Here is a 16,312-nt window from a genome sequence, read left to right on the forward strand (position 1 = left end):
ATAAAATGGAGGGTGCAACACGAGGACTTCCCCAGAGGTCACCCATCCTAGTACTACTCTCGCCAAGCACGCTTAATCATGGAGTTCGATGGGATCCTGCATTAGTGCCGGTATGATCGCACCCGCCAACTCTTGCGCAATCTATTCATATAAAGGTGCGCCCTTATCGCAGCTTGCGCCGAATTTAAATGCAAATTCGACCAAATATCGCTTCAAATTGTTTATTTCACAAAACGCAAATAACGAATGAGTTACACCACGCCGAGAAAATGCAACTAAAAAACATTATATGAAATAAAATGGGAGGGTGCAACACGAGGACTTCCCAGAGGTCACCCATCCTAGTACTACTCTCGCCAAGCACGCTTAATCATGGAGTTCGATGGGATCCGTGCATTAGTGCCGGTATGATCGCACCCGCCAACTCTTGCGCAATCTATTCATATAAAGGTCGCCCTTATCGCAGCTTGCGCCGAATTTAAATGCAAATTCGACCAAATATCGCTTCAAATTGTTTATTTCACAAAACGCAAATAACGAATGAGTTACACCACGCCGAGAAAATGCAACTAAAAAAACATTATATGAAATAAAATGGAGGGTGCAACACGAGGACTTCCCAGAGGTCACCCATCCTAGTACTACTCGCCAAGCACGCTTAATCGCGGAGTTCGATGGGATCCGGCATTAGTGCCGGTATGATCGCACCCGCCAACTCTTGCGCAATCTATTCATATAAAGGTCGCCCTTATCGCAGCTTGCGCCGAATTTAAATGCAAAATCGACCAAATATCGCTTCAAATTGTTTATTTCACAAAACGCAAATAACGAATGAGTTACACCACGCCGAGAAAATGCAACTAAAAAACATTATATGAAATAAAATGGAGGGTGCAACACGAGGACTTCCCAGAGGTCACCCATCCTAGTACTACTCTCGCCAAGCACGCTTAATCATGGAGTTCGATGGGATCCGGCATTAGTGCCGGTATGATCGCACCGCCAACTCTTGCGCAATCTATTCATATAAAGGTCGCCCTTATCGCAGCTTGCGCCCAATTTAAATGCAAATTCGACCAAATATCGCTTCAAATTGTTTATTTCACAAAACGCAAATAACGAATGAGTTACACCACGCCGAGAAAATGCAACTAAAAAACATTATATGAAATAAAATGGAGGGTGCAACACGAGGACTTCCTGTGAGGTCACCCATCCTAGTACTACTCGCCAAGCACGCTTAATCATGGAGTTCGATGGGATCCGTGCATTAGTGCCGGTATGATCGCACCCGCCAACTCTTGCGCAATCTATTCATATAAAGGTCGCCCTTATCGCAGCTTGCGCCGAATTTAAATGCAAATTCGACCAAATATCGCTTCAAATTGTTTATTTCACAAAACGCAAATAACGAATGAGTTACACCACGCCGAGAAAATGCAACTAAAAAACATTATATGAAATAAAATGGGAGGGTGCAACACGAGGACTTCCCAGAGGTCACCCATCCTAGTACTACTCGCCAAGCACGCTTAATCATGGAGTTCGATGGGATCCGGCATTAGTGCCGGTATGATCGCACCCGCCAACTCTTGCGCAATCTATTCATATAAAGGTCGCCCTTATCGCAGCTTGCGCCGAATTTAAATGCAAATTCGACCAAATATCGCTTCAAATTGTTTATTTCACAAAACGCAAATAACGAATGAGTTACACCACGCCGAGAAAATGCAACTAAAAAACATTATATGAAATAAAATGGAGGGTGCAACACGAGGACTTCCTGTGAGGTCACCCATCCTAGTACTACTCTCGCCAAGCACGCTTAATCATGGAGTTCGATGGGATCCGGCATTAGTGCCGGTATGATCGCACCGCCAACTCTTGCGCAATCTATTCATATAAAGGTCGCCCTTATCGCAGCTTGCGCCCAATTTAAATGCAAATTCGACCAAATATCGCTTCAAATTGTTTATTTCACAAAACGCAAATAACGAATGAGTTACACCACGCCGAGAAAATGCAACTAAAAAACATTATATGAAATAAAATGGAGGGTGCAACACGAGGACTTCCTGTGAGGTCACCCATCCTAGTACTACTCTCGCCAAGCACGCTTAATCATGGAGTTCGATGGGATCCGCATTAGTGCCGGTATGATCGCACCCGCCAACTCTTGCGCAATCTATTCATATAAAGGTCGCCCTTATCGCAGCTTGCGCCAATTTAAATGCAAATTCGACCAAATATCGCTTCAAATTGTTTATTTCACAAAACGCAAATAACGAATGAGTTACACCACGCCGAGAAAATGCAACTAAAAAACATTATATGAAATAAAATGGAGGGTGCAACACGAGGACTTCCCAGAGGTCACCCATCCTAGTACTACTCGCCAAGCACGCTTAATCATGGAGTTCGATGGGATCCGCATTAGTGCCGGTATGATCGCACCCGCCAACTCTTGCGCAATCTATTCATATAAAGGTCGCCCTTATCGCAGCTTGCGCCAATTTAAATGCAAATTCGACCAAATATCGCTTCAAATTGTTTATTTCACAAAACGCAAATAACGAATGAGTTACACCACGCCGAGAAAATGCAACTAAAAAACATTATATGAAATAAAATGGGAGGGTGCAACACGAGGACTTCCCAGAGGTCACCCATCCTAGTACTACTCGCCAAGCACGCTTAATCATGGAGTTCGATGGGATCCGGCATTAGTGCCGGTATGATCGCACCCGCCAACTCTTGCGCAATCTATTCATATAAAGGTCGCCCTTATCGCAGCTTGCGCCGAATTTAAATGCAAATTCGACCAAATATCGCTTCAAATTGTTTATTTCACAAAACGCAAATAACGAATGAGTTACACCACGCCGAGAAAATGCAACTAAAAAACATTATATGAAATAAAATGGAGGGTGCAACACGAGGACTTCCCAGAGGTCACCCATCCTAGTACTACTCGCCAAGCACGCTTAATCATGGAGTTCGATGGGATCCGCATTAGTGCCGGTATGATCGCACCCGCCAACTCTTGCGCAATCTATTCATATAAAGGTCGCCTTATCGCAGCTTGCGCCGAATTTAAATGCAAATTCGACCAAATATCGCTTCAAATTGTTTATTTCACAAAACGCAAATAACGAATGAGTTACACCACGCCGAGAAAATGCAACTAAAAAACATTATATGAAATAAAATGGAGGGTGCAACACGAGGACTTCCCAGAGGTCACCCATCCTAGTACTACTCGCGCCAAGCACGCTTAATCATGAGTTCGATGGGATCCGCATTAGTGCCGGTATGATCGCACCTGCCAACTCTTGCGCAATCTATTCATATAAAGGTCGCCTTATCGCAGCTTGCGCCTCAATTTAAATGCAAATTGACCAAATATCGCTTCAAATTGTTTATTTCACAAAACGCAAATAACGAATGAGTTACACCACGCCGAGAAAATGCAACTAAAAAACATTATATGAAATAAAATGGGAGGGTGCAACACGAGGACTTCCTCAGAGGTCACCCATCCTAGTACTACTCTCGCCAAGCACGCTTAATCATGGAGTTCGATGGGATCCGCATTAGTGCCGGTATGATCGCACCGCCAACTCTTGCGCAATCTATTCATATAAAGGTCGCCTTTATCGCAGCTTGCGCCAATTTAAATGCAAATTCGACCAAATATCGCTTCAAATTGTTTATTTCACAAAACGCAAATAACGAATGAGTTACACCACGCCGAGAAAATGCAACTAAAAAACATTATATGAAATAAAATGGAGGGTGCAACACGAGGACTTCCTGTGAGGTCACCCATCCTAGTACTACTCGCCAAGCACGCTTAATCATGGAGTTCGATGGGATCCGGCATTAGTGCCGGTATGATCGCACCGCCAACTCTTGCGCAATCTATTCATATAAAGGTCGCCCTTATCGCAGCTTGCGCCAATTTAAATGCAAATTGACCAAATATCGCTTCAAATTGTTTATTTCACAAAACGCAAATAACGTAATGAGTTACACCACGCCGAGAAAATGCAACTAAAAAACATTATATGAAATAAAATGGAGGGTGCAACACGAGGACTTCCTCAGAGGTCACCCATCCTAGTACTACTCGCCAAGCACGCTTAATCATGGAGTTCGATGGGATCCGTGCATTAGTGCCGGTATGATCGCACCCGCCAACTCTTGCGCAATCTATTCATATAAAGGTCGCCTTATCGCAGCTTGCGCCGAATTTAAATGCAAATTTGACCAAATATCGCTTCAAATTGTTTATTTCACAAAACGCAAATAACGAATGAGTTACACCACGCCGAGAAAATGCAACTAAAAAACATTATATGAAATAAAATGGAGGGTGCAACACGAGGACTTCCCCAGAGGTCACCCATCCTAGTACTACTCTCGCCAAGCACGCTTAATCATGAGTTCGATGGGATCCGCATTAGTGCCGGTATGATCGCACCCGCCAACTCTGCGCAATCTATTCATATAAAGGTCGCCCTTATCGCAGCTTGCGCCAATTTAAATGCAAATTCGACCAAATATCGCTTCAAATTGTTTATTTCACAAAACGCAAATAACGAATGAGTTACACCACGCCGAGAAAATGCAACTAAAAAACATTATATGAAATAAAATGGAGGGTGCAACACGAGGACTTCCCAGAGGTCACCCATCCTAGTACTACTCTCGCCAAGCACGCTTAATCATGAGTTCGATGGGATCCGCATTAGTGCCGGTATGATCGCACCGCCAACTCTTGCGCAATCTATTCATATAAAGGTCGCCCTTATCGCAGCTTGCGCCGAATTTAAATGCAAATTGACCAAATATCGCTTCAAATTGTTTATTTCACAAAACGCAAATAACGAATGAGTTACACCACGCCGAGAAAATGCAACTAAAAAACATTATATGAAATAAAATGGAGGGTGCAACACGAGGACTTCCAGAGGTCACCCATCCTAGTACTACTCTCGCCAAGCACGCTTAATCATGAGTTCGATGGGATCCGCATTAGTGCCGGTATGATCGCACCCGCCAACTCTTGCGCAATCTATTCATATAAAGGTCGCCCTTATCGCAGCTTGCGCCGAATTTAAATGCAAATTCGACCAAATATCGCTTCAAATTGTTTATTTCACAAAACGCAAATAACGAATGAGTTACACCACGCCGAGAAAATGCAACTAAAAAAACATTATATGAAATAAAATGGAGGGTGCAACACGAGGACTTCCCCAGAGGTCACCCATCCTAGTACTACTCGCCAAGCACGCTTAATCATGGAGTTCGATGGGATCCGGCATTAGTGCCGGTATGATCGCACCGCCAACTCTTGCGCAATCTATTCATATAAAGGTCGCCTTTATCGCAGCTTGCGCCAATTTAAATGCAAATTGACCAAATATCGCTTCAAATTGTTTATTTCACAAAACGCAAATAACGAATGAGTTACACCACGCCGAGAAAATGCAACTAAAAAACATTATATGAAATAAAATGGGAGGGTGCAACACGAGGACTTCCCCAGAGGTCACCCATCCTAGTACTACTCTCGCCAAGCACGCTTAATCATGGAGTTCGATGGGATCCCGCATTAGTGCCGGTATGATCGCACCCGCCAACTCTTGCGCAATCTATTCATATAAAGGTCGCCCTTATCGCAGCTTTGCGCCAATTTAAATGCAAATCGACCAAATATCGCTTCAAATTGTTTATTTCACAAAACGCAAATAACGAATGAGTTACACCACGCCGAGAAAATGCAACTAAAAAAACATTATATGAAATAAAATGGAGGGTGCAACACGAGGACTTCCCAGAGGTCACCCATCCTAGTACTACTCGCCAAGCACGCTTAATCGGAGTTCGATGGGATCCGGCATTAGTGCCGGTATGATCGCACCCGCCAACTCTTGCGCAATCTATTCATATAAAGGTCGCCCTTATCGCAGCTTGCGCCGAATTTAAATGCAAATTCGACCAAATATCGCTTCAAATTGTTTATTTCACAAAACGCAAATAACGAATGAGTTACACCACGCCGAGAAAATGCAACTAAAAAACATTATATGAAATAAAATGGAGGGTGCAACACGAGGACTTCCCAGAGGTCACCCATCCTAGTACTACTCTCGCCAAGCACGCTTAATCATGAGTTCGATGGGATCCGGCATTAGTGCCGGTATGATCGCACCGCCAACTCTTGCGCAATCTATTCATATAAAGGTCGCCCTTATCGCAGCTTGCGCCGAATTTAAATGCAAATTCGACCAAATATCGCTTCAAATTGTTTATTTCACAAAACGCAAATAACGAATGAGTTACACCACGCCGAGAAAATGCAACTAAAAAACATTATATGAAATAAAATGGAGGGTGCAACACGAGGACTTCCTGTGAGGTCACCCATCCTAGTACTACTCGCCAAGCACGCTTAATCATGAGTTCGATGGGATCCGTGCATTAGTGCCGGTATGATCGCACCCGCCAACTCTTGCGCAATCTATTCATATAAAGGTCGCCTTTATCGCAGCTTGCGCCGAATTTAAATGCAAATTCGACCAAATATCGCTTCAAATTGTTTATTTCACAAAACGCAAATAACGAATGAGTTACACCACGCCGAGAAAATGCAACTAAAAAACATTATATGAAATAAAATGGAGGTGCAACACGAGGACTTCCTGTGAGGTCACCCATCCTAGTACTACTCTCGCCAAGCACGCTTAATCATGGAGTTCGATGGGATCCGGCATTAGTGCCGGTATGATCGCACCCGCCAACTCTTGCGCAATCTATTCATATAAAGGTCGCCCTTATCGCAGCTTGCGCCAATTTAAATGCAAATTGACCAAATATCGCTTCAAATTGTTTATTTCACAAAACGCAAATAACGAATGAGTTACACCACGCCGAGAAAATGCAACTAAAAAACATTATATGAAATAAAATGGAGGGTGCAACACGAGGACTTCCCAGAGGTCACCCATCCTAGTACTACTCTCGCCAAGCACGCTTAATCATGGAGTTCGATGGGATCCCGCATTAGTGCCGGTATGATCGCACCCGCCAACTCTTGCGCAATCTATTCATATAAAGGTGCCTTATCGCAGCTTGCGCCGAATTTAAATGCAAATTCGACCAAATATCGCTTCAAATTGTTTATTTCACAAAACGCAAATAACGAATGAGTTACACCACGCCGAGAAAATGCAACTAAAAAACATTATATGAAATAAAATGGAGGGTGCAACACGAGGACTTCCTGTGAGGTCACCCATCCTAGTACTACTCGCCAAGCACGCTTAATCGCGGAGTTCGATGGGATCCGGCATTAGTGCCGGTATGATCGCACCCGCCAACTCTTGCGCAATCTATTCATATAAAGGTCGCCTTATCGCAGCTTGCGCCGAATTTAAATGCAAATTCGACCAAATATCGCTTCAAATTGTTTATTTCACAAAACGCAAATAACGAATGAGTTACACCACGCCGAGAAAATGCAACTAAAAAACATTATATGAAATAAAATGGAGGGTGCAACACGAGGACTTCCCAGAGGTCACCCATCCTAGTACTACTCTCGCCAAGCACGCTTAATCATGGAGTTCGATGGGATCCGGCATTAGTGCCGGTATGATCGCACCCGCCAACTCTTGCGCAATCTATTCATATAAAGGTCGCCTTATCGCAGCTTGCGCCGAATTTAAATGCAAATTCGACCAAATATCGCTTCAAATTGTTTATTTCACAAAACGCAAATAACGAATGAGTTACACCACGCCGAGAAAATGCAACTAAAAAAACATTATATGAAATAAAATGGAGGTGCAACACGAGGACTTCCTGTGAGGTCACCCATCCTAGTACTACTCGCCAAGCACGCTTAATCATGGAGTTCGATGGGATCCGGCATTAGTGCCGGTATGATCGCACCCGCCAACTCTTGCGCAATCTATTCATATAAAGGTCGCCTTTATCGCAGCTTGCGCCAATTTAAATGCAAATTGACCAAATATCGCTTCAAATTGTTTATTTCACAAAACGCAAATAACGAATGAGTTACACCACGCCGAGAAAATGCAACTAAAAAACATTATATGAAATAAAATGGAGGGTGCAACACGAGGACTTCCTGTGAGGTCACCCATCCTAGTACTACTCTCGCCAAGCACGCTTAATCATGAGTTCGATGGGATCCGCATTAGTGCCGGTATGATCGCACCCGCCAACTCTTGCGCAATCTATTCATATAAAGGTCGCCCTTATCGCAGCTTGCGCCGAATTTAAATGCAAATTCGACCAAATATCGCTTCAAATTGTTTATTTCACAAAACGCAAATAACGAATGAGTTACACCACGCCGAGAAAATGCAACTAAAAAACATTATATGAAATAAAATGGAGGGTGCAACACGAGGACTTCCTGTGAGGTCACCCATCCTAGTACTACTCTCGCCAAGCACGCTTAATCATGGAGTTCGATGGGATCCGGCATTAGTGCCGGTATGATCGCATCCGCCAACTCTGCGCAATCTATTCATATAAAGGTCGCCCTTATCGCAGCTTGCGCCAATTTAAATGCAAATTCGACCAAATATCGCTTCAAATTGTTTATTTCACAAAACGCAAATAACGAATGAGTTACACCACGCCGAGAAAATGCAACTAAAAAACATTATATGAAATAAAATGGAGGGTGCAACACGAGGACTTCCCAGAGGTCACCCATCCTAGTACTACTCTCGCCAAGCACGCTTAATCATGAGTTCGATGGGATCCGGCATTAGTGCCGGTATGATCGCACCGCCAACTCTTGCGCAATCTATTCATATAAAGGTCGCCCTTATCGCAGCTTTGCGCCAATTTAAATGCAAATTCGACCAAATATCGCTTCAAATTGTTTATTTCACAAAACGCAAATAACGAATGAGTTACACCACGCCGAGAAAATGCAACTAAAAAACATTATATGAAATAAAATGGAGGGTGCAACACGAGGACTTCCAGAGGTCACCCATCCTAGTACTACTCTCGCCAAGCACGCTTAATCATGAGTTCGATGGGATCCGCATTAGTGCCGGTATGATCGCACCGCCAACTCTTGCGCAATCTATTCATATAAAGGTCGCCCTTATCGCAGCTTGCGCCGAATTTAAATGCAAATTCGACCAAATATCGCTTCAAATTGTTTATTTCACAAAACGCAAATAACGAATGAGTTACACCACGCCGAGAAAATGCAACTAAAAAACATTATATGAAATAAAATGGAGGGTGCAACACGAGGACTTCCCCAGAGGTCACCCATCCTAGTACTACTCTCGCCAAGCACGCTTAATCATGGAGTTCGATGGGATCCGGCATTAGTGCCGGTATGATCGCACCCGCCAACTCTTGCGCAATCTATTCATATAAAGGTCGCCTTATCGCAGCTTGCGCCAATTTAAATGCAAATTCGACCAAATATCGCTTCAAATTGTTTATTTCACAAAACGCAAATAACGAATGAGTTACACCACGCCGAGAAAATGCAACTAAAAAACATTATATGAAATAAAATGGAGGGTGCAACACGAGGACTTCCCAGAGGTCACCCATCCTAGTACTACTCGCCAAGCACGCTTAATCATGGAGTTCGATGGGATCCGTGCATTAGTGCCGGTATGATCGCACCCGCCAACTCTTGCGCAATCTATTCATATAAAGGTCGCCCTTATCGCAGCTTGCGCTCGAATTTAAATGCAAATTGACCAAATATCGCTTCAAATTGTTTATTTCACAAAACGCAAATAACGAATGAGTTACACCACGCCGAGAAAATGCAACTAAAAAACATTATATGAAATAAAATGGAGGGTGCAACACGAGGACTTCCCAGAGGTCACCCATCCTAGTACTACTCTCGCCAAGCACGCTTAATCATGGAGTTCGATGGGATCCGTGCATTAGTGCCGGTATGATCGCACCCGCCAACTCTTGCGCAATCTATTCATATAAAGGTCGCCCTTATCGCAGCTTGCGCCGAATTTAAATGCAAATTCGACCAAATATCGCTTCAAATTGTTTATTTCACAAAACGCAAATAACGAATGAGTTACACCACGCCGAGAAAATGCAACTAAAAAACATTATATGAAATAAAATGGAGGGTGCAACACGAGGACTTCCTGTGAGGTCACCCATCCTAGTACTACTCGCCAAGCACGCTTAATCATGGAGTTCGATGGGATCCGGCATTAGTGCCGGTATGATCGCACCCGCCAACTCTTGCGCAATCTATTCATATAAAGGTCGCCCTTATCGCAGCTTGCGCCAATTTAAATGCAAATTGACCAAATATCGCTTCAAATTGTTTATTTCACAAAACGCAAATAACGAATGAGTTACACCACGCCGAGAAAATGCAACTAAAAAACATTATATGAAATAAAATGGAGGTGCAACACGAGGACTTCCCAGAGGTCACCCATCCTAGTACTACTCTCGCCAAGCACGCTTAATCATGGAGTTCGATGGGATCCGGCATTAGTGCCGGTATGATCGCACCCGCCAACTCTTGCGCAATCTATTCATATAAAGGTGCCCTTATCGCAGCTTGCGCCGAATTTAAATGCAAATTGACCAAATATCGCTTCAAATTGTTTATTTCACAAAACGCAAATAACGAATGAGTTACACCACGCCGAGAAAATGCAACTAAAAAACATTATATGAAATAAAATGGAGGGTGCAACACGAGGACTTCCTGTGAGGTCACCCATCCTAGTACTACTCTCGCCAAGCACGCTTAATCATGGAGTTCGATGGGATCCGGCATTAGTGCCGGTATGATCGCACCGCCAACTCTTGCGCAATCTATTCATATAAAGGTCGCCTTTATCGCAGCTATGCCGAATTTAAATGCAAATTCGACCAAATATCGCTTCAAATTGTTTATTTCACAAAACGCAAATAACGTAATGAGTTACACCACGCCGAGAAAATGCAACTAAAAAACATTATATGAAATAAAATGGAGGGTGCAACACGAGGACTTCCCAGAGGTCACCCATCCTAGTACTACTCGCCAAGCACGCTTAATCAGGAGTTCGATGGGATCCGCATTAGTGCCGGTATGATCGCACCCGCCAACTCTGCGCAATCTATTCATATAAAGGTCGCCCTTATCGCAGCTTGCGCCAATTTAAATGCAAATTCGACCAAATATCGCTTCAAATTGTTTATTTCACAAAACGCAAATAACGAATGAGTTACACCACGCCGAGAAAATGCAACTAAAAAAACATTATATGAAATAAAATGGGAGGTGCAACACGAGGACTTCCTGTGAGGTCACCCATCCTAGTACTACTCGCCAAGCACGCTTAATCATGGAGTTCGATGGGATCCGCATTAGTGCCGGTATGATCGCACCCGCCAACTCTTGCGCAATCTATTCATATAAAGGTCGCCTTATCGCAGCTTGCGCCGAATTTAAATGCAAATTGACCAAATATCGCTTCAAATTGTTTATTTCACAAAACGCAAATAACGAATGAGTTACACCACGCCGAGAAAATGCAACTAAAAAACATTATATGAAATAAAATGGAGGGTGCAACACGAGGACTTCCCCAGAGGTCACCCATCCTAGTACTACTCGCCAAGCACGCTTAATCATGAGTTCGATGGGATCCGGCATTAGTGCCGGTATGATCGCACCCGCCAACTCTTGCGCAATCTATTCATATAAAGGTCGCCCTTATCGCAGCTTGCGCCGAATTTAAATGCAAATTCGACCAAATATCGCTTCAAATTGTTTATTTCACAAAACGCAAATAACGAATGAGTTACACCACGCCGAGAAAATGCAACTAAAAAACATTATATGAAATAAAATGGAGGGTGCAACACGAGGACTTCCTGTGAGGTCACCCATCCTAGTACTACTCTCGCCAAGCACGCTTAATCATGAGTTCGATGGGATCCGTGCATTAGTGCCGGTATGATCGCACCTGCCAACTCTTGCGCAATCTATTCATATAAAGGTCGCCCTTATCGCAGCTTGCGCCGAATTTAAATGCAAATTGACCAAATATCGCTTCAAATTGTTTATTTCACAAAACGCAAATAACGAATGAGTTACACCACGCCGAGAAAATGCAACTAAAAAACATTATATGAAATAAAATGGGAGGGTGCAACACGAGGACTTCCCAGAGGTCACCCATCCTAGTACTACTCTCGCCAAGCACGCTTAATCATGGAGTTCGATGGGATCCGGCATTAGTGCCGGTATGATCGCACCCGCCAACTCTTGCGCAATCTATTCATATAAAGGTCGCCTTATCGCAGCTTGCGCCGAATTTAAATGCAAATTCACCAAATATCGCTTCAAATTGTTTATTTCACAAAACGCAAATAACGAATGAGTTACACCACGCCGAGAAAATGCAACTAAAAAAACATTATATGAAATAAAATGGAGGGTGCAACACGAGGACTTCCTGTGAGGTCACCCATCCTAGTACTACTCTCGCCAAGCACGCTTAATCATGGAGTTCGATGGGATCCGGCATTAGTGCCGGTATGATCGCACCCGCCAACTCTTGCGCAATCTATTCATATAAAGGTCGCCCTTATCGCAGCTTGCGCCGAATTTAAATGCAAATTGACCAAATATCGCTTCAAATTGTTTATTTCACAAAACGCAAATAACGAATGAGTTACACCACGCCGAGAAAATGCAACTAAAAAACATTATATGAAATAAAATGGAGGGTGCAACACGAGGACTTCCCAGAGGTCACCCATCCTAGTACTACTCGCCAAGCACGCTTAATCATGGAGTTCGATGGGATCCGTGCATTAGTGCCGGTATGATCGCACCCGCCAACTCTTGCGCAATCTATTCATATAAAGGTCGCCCTTATCGCAGCTTGCGCCTCAATTTAAATGCAAATTCGACCAAATATCGCTTCAAATTGTTTATTTCACAAAACGCAAATAACGAATGAGTTACACCACGCCGAGAAAATGCAACTAAAAAACATTATATGAAATAAAATGGAGGGTGCAACACGAGGACTTCCCCAGAGGTCACCCATCCTAGTACTACTCTCGCCAAGCACGCTTAATCATGGAGTTCGATGGGATCCGGCATTAGTGCCGGTATGATCGCACCGCCAACTCTTGCGCAATCTATTCATATAAAGGTCGCCTTATCGCAGCTTGCGCCAATTTAAATGCAAATTGACCAAATATCGCTTCAAATTGTTTATTTCACAAAACGCAAATAACGAATGAGTTACACCACGCCGAGAAAATGCAACTAAAAAACATTATATGAAATAAAATGGAGGGTGCAACACGAGGACTTCCCCAGAGGTCACCCATCCTAGTACTACTCGCCAAGCACGCTTAATCATGGAGTTCGATGGGATCCGCATTAGTGTCGGTATGATCGCACCCGCCAACTCTTGCGCAATCTATTCATATAAAGGTCGCCTTTATCGCAGCTTGCGCCGAATTTAAATGCAAATTGACCAAATATCGCTTCAAATTGTTTATTTCACAAAACGCAAATAACGAATGAGTTACACCACGCCGAGAAAATGCAACTAAAAAACATTATATGAAATAAAATGGAGGGTGCAACACGAGGACTTCCCAGAGGTCACCCATCCTAGTACTACTCGCCAAGCACGCTTAATCATGGAGTTCGATGGGATCCGGCATTAGTGCCGGTATGATCGCACCCGCCAACTCTTGCGCAATCTATTCATATAAAGGTCGCCTTATCGCAGCTTGCGCCGAATTTAAATGCAAATTCGACCAAATATCGCTTCAAATTGTTTATTTCACAAAACGCAAATAACGAATGAGTTACACCACGCCGAGAAAATGCAACTAAAAAACATTATATGAAATAAAATGGAGGGTGCAACACGAGGACTTCCCAGAGGTCACCCATCCTAGTACTACTCTCGCCAAGCACGCTTAATCATGGAGTTCGATGGGATCCGCATTAGTGCCGGTATGATCGCACCCGCCAACTCTTGCGCAATCTATTCATATAAAGGTCGCCCTTATCGCAGCTTGCGCCGAATTTAAATGCAAATTCGACCAAATATCGCTTCAAATTGTTTATTTCACAAAACGCAAATAACGAATGAGTTACACCACGCCGAGAAAATGCAACTAAAAAAACATTATATGAAATAAAATGGAGGGTGCAACACGAGGACTTCCCAGAGGTCACCCATCCTAGTACTACTCTCGCCAAGCACGCTTAATCATGGAGTTCGATGGGATCCCGCATTAGTGCCGGTATGATCGCACCCGCCAACTCTTGCTAATCTATTCATATAAAGGTCGCCTTTATCGCAGCTTGCGCCGAATTTAAATGCAAATTGACCAAATATCGCTTCAAATTGTTTATTTCACAAAACGCAAATAACGAATGAGTTACACCACGCCGAGAAAATGCAACTAAAAAACATTATATGAAATAAAATGGAGGGTGCAACACGAGGACTTCCCAGAGGTCACCCATCCTAGTACTACTCGCCAAGCACGCTTAATCATGGAGTTCGATGGGATCCGGCATTAGTGCCGGTATGATCGCACCCGCCAACTCTTGCGCAATCTATTCATATAAAGGTCGCCCTTATCGCAGCTTGCGCCGAATTTAAATGCAAATCGACCAAATATCGCTTCAAATTGTTTATTTCACAAAACGCAAATAACGAATGAGTTACACCACGCCGAGAAAATGCAACTAAAAAACATTATATGAAATAAAATGGAGGTGCAACACGAGGACTTCCCAGAGGTCACCCATCCTAGTACTACTCGCCAAGCACGCTTAATCATGGAGTTCGATGGGATCCTGCATTAGTGCTCGGTATGATCGCACCCGCCAACTCTTGCGCAATCTATTCATATAAAGGTCGCCCTTATCGCAGCTTGCGCCTCCAATTTAAATGCAAATTGACCAAATATCGCTTCAAATTGTTTATTTCACAAAACGCAAATAACGAATGAGTTACACCACGCCGAGAAAATGCAACTAAAAAAACATTATATGAAATAAAATGGAGGGTGCAACACGAGGACTTCCCAGAGGTCACCCATCCTAGTACTACTCTCGCCAAGCACGCTTAATCATGGAGTTCGATGGGATCCGGCATTAGTGCTGGTATGATCGCACCCGCCAACTCTTGCGCAATCTATTCATATAAAGGTCGCCCTTATCGCAGCTTGCGCCGAATTTAAATGCAAATCGACCAAATATCGCTTCAAATTGTTTATTTCACAAAACGCAAATAACGAATGAGTTACACCACGCCGAGAAAATGCAACTAAAAAACATTATATGAAATAAAATGGAGGGTGCAACACGAGGACTTCCTGTGAGGTCACCCATCCTAGTACTACTCGCCAAGCACGCTTAATCATGGAGTTCGATGGGATCCCGCATTAGTGCCGGTATGATCGCACCCGCCAACTCTTGCGCAATCTATTCATATAAAGGTCGCCCTTATCGCAGCTTGCGCCGAATTTAAATGCAAATTGACCAAATATCGCTTCAAATTGTTTATTTCACAAAACGCAAATAACGAATGAGTTACACCACGCCGAGAAAATGCAACTAAAAAACATTATATGAAATAAAATGGAGGGTGCAACACGAGGACTTCCCCAGAGGTCACCCATCCTAGTACTACTCGCCAAGCACGCTTAATCATGGAGTTCGATGGGATCCGGCATTAGTGTCGGTATGATCGCACCCGCCAACTCTTGCGCAATCTATTCATATAAAGGTCGCCCTTATCGCAGCTTGCGCCAATTTAAATGCAAATTCGACCAAATATCGCTTCAAATTGTTTATTTCACAAAACGCAAATAACGAATGAGTTACACCACGCCGAGAAAATGCAACTAAAAAAACATTATATGAAATAAAATGGAGGTGCAACACGAGGACTTCCCAGAGGTCACCCATCCTAGTACTACTCTCGCCAAGCACGCTTAATCATGGAGTTCGATGGGATCCGGCATTAGTGTCGGTATGATCGCATCCGCCAACTCTTGCGCAATCTATTCATATAAAGGTCGCCCTTATCGCAGCTTGCGCCGAATTTAAATGCAAATTCGACCAAATATCGCTTCAAATTGTTTATTTCACAAAACGCAAATAACGAATGAGTTACACCACGCCGAGAAAATGCAACTAAAAAAACATTATATGAAATAAAATGGAGGGTGCAACACGAGGACTTCCCAGAGGTCACCCATCCTA

General features: G+C 43.4%; 50 pseudogenes; all 50 read right to left on the reverse strand.

The window, feature by feature from the left end:
- Nucleotides 1-9: 9 nt before the first annotated feature.
- LOC128037067 (5S ribosomal RNA) lies at nt 10-124 on the reverse strand (annotated as a pseudogene).
- Nucleotides 125-304: 180 nt separating this feature from the next.
- Nucleotides 305-419, reverse strand: LOC128037082 (5S ribosomal RNA; annotated as a pseudogene).
- Nucleotides 420-598: 179 nt separating this feature from the next.
- LOC128037202 (5S ribosomal RNA) lies at nt 599-710 on the reverse strand (annotated as a pseudogene).
- A 178-nt stretch (nt 711-888) lies between these two features.
- LOC128037216 (5S ribosomal RNA) lies at nt 889-1,002 on the reverse strand (annotated as a pseudogene).
- Nucleotides 1,003-1,179: 177 nt separating this feature from the next.
- LOC128037228 (5S ribosomal RNA) lies at nt 1,180-1,293 on the reverse strand (annotated as a pseudogene).
- A 179-nt stretch (nt 1,294-1,472) lies between these two features.
- Nucleotides 1,473-1,584, reverse strand: LOC128037312 (5S ribosomal RNA; annotated as a pseudogene).
- Nucleotides 1,585-1,762: 178 nt separating this feature from the next.
- LOC128037153 (5S ribosomal RNA) lies at nt 1,763-1,877 on the reverse strand (annotated as a pseudogene).
- Nucleotides 1,878-2,054: 177 nt separating this feature from the next.
- Nucleotides 2,055-2,168, reverse strand: LOC128037121 (5S ribosomal RNA; annotated as a pseudogene).
- A 177-nt stretch (nt 2,169-2,345) lies between these two features.
- Nucleotides 2,346-2,456, reverse strand: LOC128037372 (5S ribosomal RNA; annotated as a pseudogene).
- A 178-nt stretch (nt 2,457-2,634) lies between these two features.
- Nucleotides 2,635-2,746, reverse strand: LOC128037313 (5S ribosomal RNA; annotated as a pseudogene).
- Nucleotides 2,747-2,924: 178 nt separating this feature from the next.
- Nucleotides 2,925-3,035, reverse strand: LOC128037373 (5S ribosomal RNA; annotated as a pseudogene).
- A 467-nt stretch (nt 3,036-3,502) lies between these two features.
- On the reverse strand, nt 3,503-3,616 carry LOC128037294 (5S ribosomal RNA; annotated as a pseudogene).
- Nucleotides 3,617-3,792: 176 nt separating this feature from the next.
- Nucleotides 3,793-3,905, reverse strand: LOC128037354 (5S ribosomal RNA; annotated as a pseudogene).
- Nucleotides 3,906-4,081: 176 nt separating this feature from the next.
- LOC128037268 (5S ribosomal RNA) lies at nt 4,082-4,195 on the reverse strand (annotated as a pseudogene).
- A 177-nt stretch (nt 4,196-4,372) lies between these two features.
- LOC128037239 (5S ribosomal RNA) lies at nt 4,373-4,485 on the reverse strand (annotated as a pseudogene).
- A 754-nt stretch (nt 4,486-5,239) lies between these two features.
- LOC128037342 (5S ribosomal RNA) lies at nt 5,240-5,352 on the reverse strand (annotated as a pseudogene).
- Nucleotides 5,353-5,528: 176 nt separating this feature from the next.
- On the reverse strand, nt 5,529-5,643 carry LOC128037073 (5S ribosomal RNA; annotated as a pseudogene).
- A 178-nt stretch (nt 5,644-5,821) lies between these two features.
- Nucleotides 5,822-5,931, reverse strand: LOC128037255 (5S ribosomal RNA; annotated as a pseudogene).
- A 178-nt stretch (nt 5,932-6,109) lies between these two features.
- Nucleotides 6,110-6,222, reverse strand: LOC128037390 (5S ribosomal RNA; annotated as a pseudogene).
- A 177-nt stretch (nt 6,223-6,399) lies between these two features.
- LOC128037378 (5S ribosomal RNA) lies at nt 6,400-6,512 on the reverse strand (annotated as a pseudogene).
- Nucleotides 6,513-6,689: 177 nt separating this feature from the next.
- Nucleotides 6,690-6,804, reverse strand: LOC128037087 (5S ribosomal RNA; annotated as a pseudogene).
- Nucleotides 6,805-6,980: 176 nt separating this feature from the next.
- LOC128037143 (5S ribosomal RNA) lies at nt 6,981-7,094 on the reverse strand (annotated as a pseudogene).
- Nucleotides 7,095-7,270: 176 nt separating this feature from the next.
- Nucleotides 7,271-7,383, reverse strand: LOC128037146 (5S ribosomal RNA; annotated as a pseudogene).
- A 177-nt stretch (nt 7,384-7,560) lies between these two features.
- Nucleotides 7,561-7,674, reverse strand: LOC128037105 (5S ribosomal RNA; annotated as a pseudogene).
- Nucleotides 7,675-7,851: 177 nt separating this feature from the next.
- On the reverse strand, nt 7,852-7,964 carry LOC128037293 (5S ribosomal RNA; annotated as a pseudogene).
- Nucleotides 7,965-8,140: 176 nt separating this feature from the next.
- Nucleotides 8,141-8,253, reverse strand: LOC128037260 (5S ribosomal RNA; annotated as a pseudogene).
- Nucleotides 8,254-8,431: 178 nt separating this feature from the next.
- LOC128037122 (5S ribosomal RNA) lies at nt 8,432-8,546 on the reverse strand (annotated as a pseudogene).
- A 176-nt stretch (nt 8,547-8,722) lies between these two features.
- On the reverse strand, nt 8,723-8,835 carry LOC128037392 (5S ribosomal RNA; annotated as a pseudogene).
- A 465-nt stretch (nt 8,836-9,300) lies between these two features.
- Nucleotides 9,301-9,415, reverse strand: LOC128037404 (5S ribosomal RNA; annotated as a pseudogene).
- Nucleotides 9,416-9,591: 176 nt separating this feature from the next.
- Nucleotides 9,592-9,704, reverse strand: LOC128037277 (5S ribosomal RNA; annotated as a pseudogene).
- Nucleotides 9,705-9,882: 178 nt separating this feature from the next.
- On the reverse strand, nt 9,883-9,997 carry LOC128037083 (5S ribosomal RNA; annotated as a pseudogene).
- A 178-nt stretch (nt 9,998-10,175) lies between these two features.
- LOC128037250 (5S ribosomal RNA) lies at nt 10,176-10,288 on the reverse strand (annotated as a pseudogene).
- A 175-nt stretch (nt 10,289-10,463) lies between these two features.
- Nucleotides 10,464-10,577, reverse strand: LOC128037139 (5S ribosomal RNA; annotated as a pseudogene).
- Nucleotides 10,578-10,753: 176 nt separating this feature from the next.
- LOC128037154 (5S ribosomal RNA) lies at nt 10,754-10,868 on the reverse strand (annotated as a pseudogene).
- A 177-nt stretch (nt 10,869-11,045) lies between these two features.
- LOC128037375 (5S ribosomal RNA) lies at nt 11,046-11,155 on the reverse strand (annotated as a pseudogene).
- A 177-nt stretch (nt 11,156-11,332) lies between these two features.
- On the reverse strand, nt 11,333-11,444 carry LOC128037356 (5S ribosomal RNA; annotated as a pseudogene).
- Nucleotides 11,445-11,620: 176 nt separating this feature from the next.
- LOC128037398 (5S ribosomal RNA) lies at nt 11,621-11,732 on the reverse strand (annotated as a pseudogene).
- A 178-nt stretch (nt 11,733-11,910) lies between these two features.
- On the reverse strand, nt 11,911-12,025 carry LOC128037271 (5S ribosomal RNA; annotated as a pseudogene).
- Nucleotides 12,026-12,203: 178 nt separating this feature from the next.
- Nucleotides 12,204-12,317, reverse strand: LOC128037106 (5S ribosomal RNA; annotated as a pseudogene).
- Nucleotides 12,318-12,494: 177 nt separating this feature from the next.
- On the reverse strand, nt 12,495-12,609 carry LOC128037413 (5S ribosomal RNA; annotated as a pseudogene).
- Nucleotides 12,610-12,786: 177 nt separating this feature from the next.
- On the reverse strand, nt 12,787-12,899 carry LOC128037278 (5S ribosomal RNA; annotated as a pseudogene).
- Nucleotides 12,900-13,078: 179 nt separating this feature from the next.
- Nucleotides 13,079-13,193, reverse strand: LOC128037124 (5S ribosomal RNA; annotated as a pseudogene).
- Nucleotides 13,194-13,656: 463 nt separating this feature from the next.
- LOC128037315 (5S ribosomal RNA) lies at nt 13,657-13,768 on the reverse strand (annotated as a pseudogene).
- Nucleotides 13,769-13,945: 177 nt separating this feature from the next.
- LOC128037190 (5S ribosomal RNA) lies at nt 13,946-14,058 on the reverse strand (annotated as a pseudogene).
- Nucleotides 14,059-14,237: 179 nt separating this feature from the next.
- Nucleotides 14,238-14,351, reverse strand: LOC128037144 (5S ribosomal RNA; annotated as a pseudogene).
- Nucleotides 14,352-14,527: 176 nt separating this feature from the next.
- LOC128037316 (5S ribosomal RNA) lies at nt 14,528-14,639 on the reverse strand (annotated as a pseudogene).
- Nucleotides 14,640-15,108: 469 nt separating this feature from the next.
- On the reverse strand, nt 15,109-15,222 carry LOC128037086 (5S ribosomal RNA; annotated as a pseudogene).
- Nucleotides 15,223-15,399: 177 nt separating this feature from the next.
- LOC128037295 (5S ribosomal RNA) lies at nt 15,400-15,512 on the reverse strand (annotated as a pseudogene).
- Nucleotides 15,513-15,689: 177 nt separating this feature from the next.
- Nucleotides 15,690-15,802, reverse strand: LOC128037351 (5S ribosomal RNA; annotated as a pseudogene).
- Nucleotides 15,803-15,979: 177 nt separating this feature from the next.
- LOC128037355 (5S ribosomal RNA) lies at nt 15,980-16,093 on the reverse strand (annotated as a pseudogene).
- Nucleotides 16,094-16,312: the final 219 nt, after the last annotated feature.

This window comes from Gossypium raimondii, unplaced genomic scaffold, assembly GCF_025698545.1.
Source record: "Gossypium raimondii isolate GPD5lz unplaced genomic scaffold, ASM2569854v1 Contig00235_ERROPOS10200000+, whole genome shotgun sequence".
NCBI lineage: Eukaryota > Viridiplantae > Streptophyta > Magnoliopsida > Malvales > Malvaceae > Gossypium > Gossypium raimondii.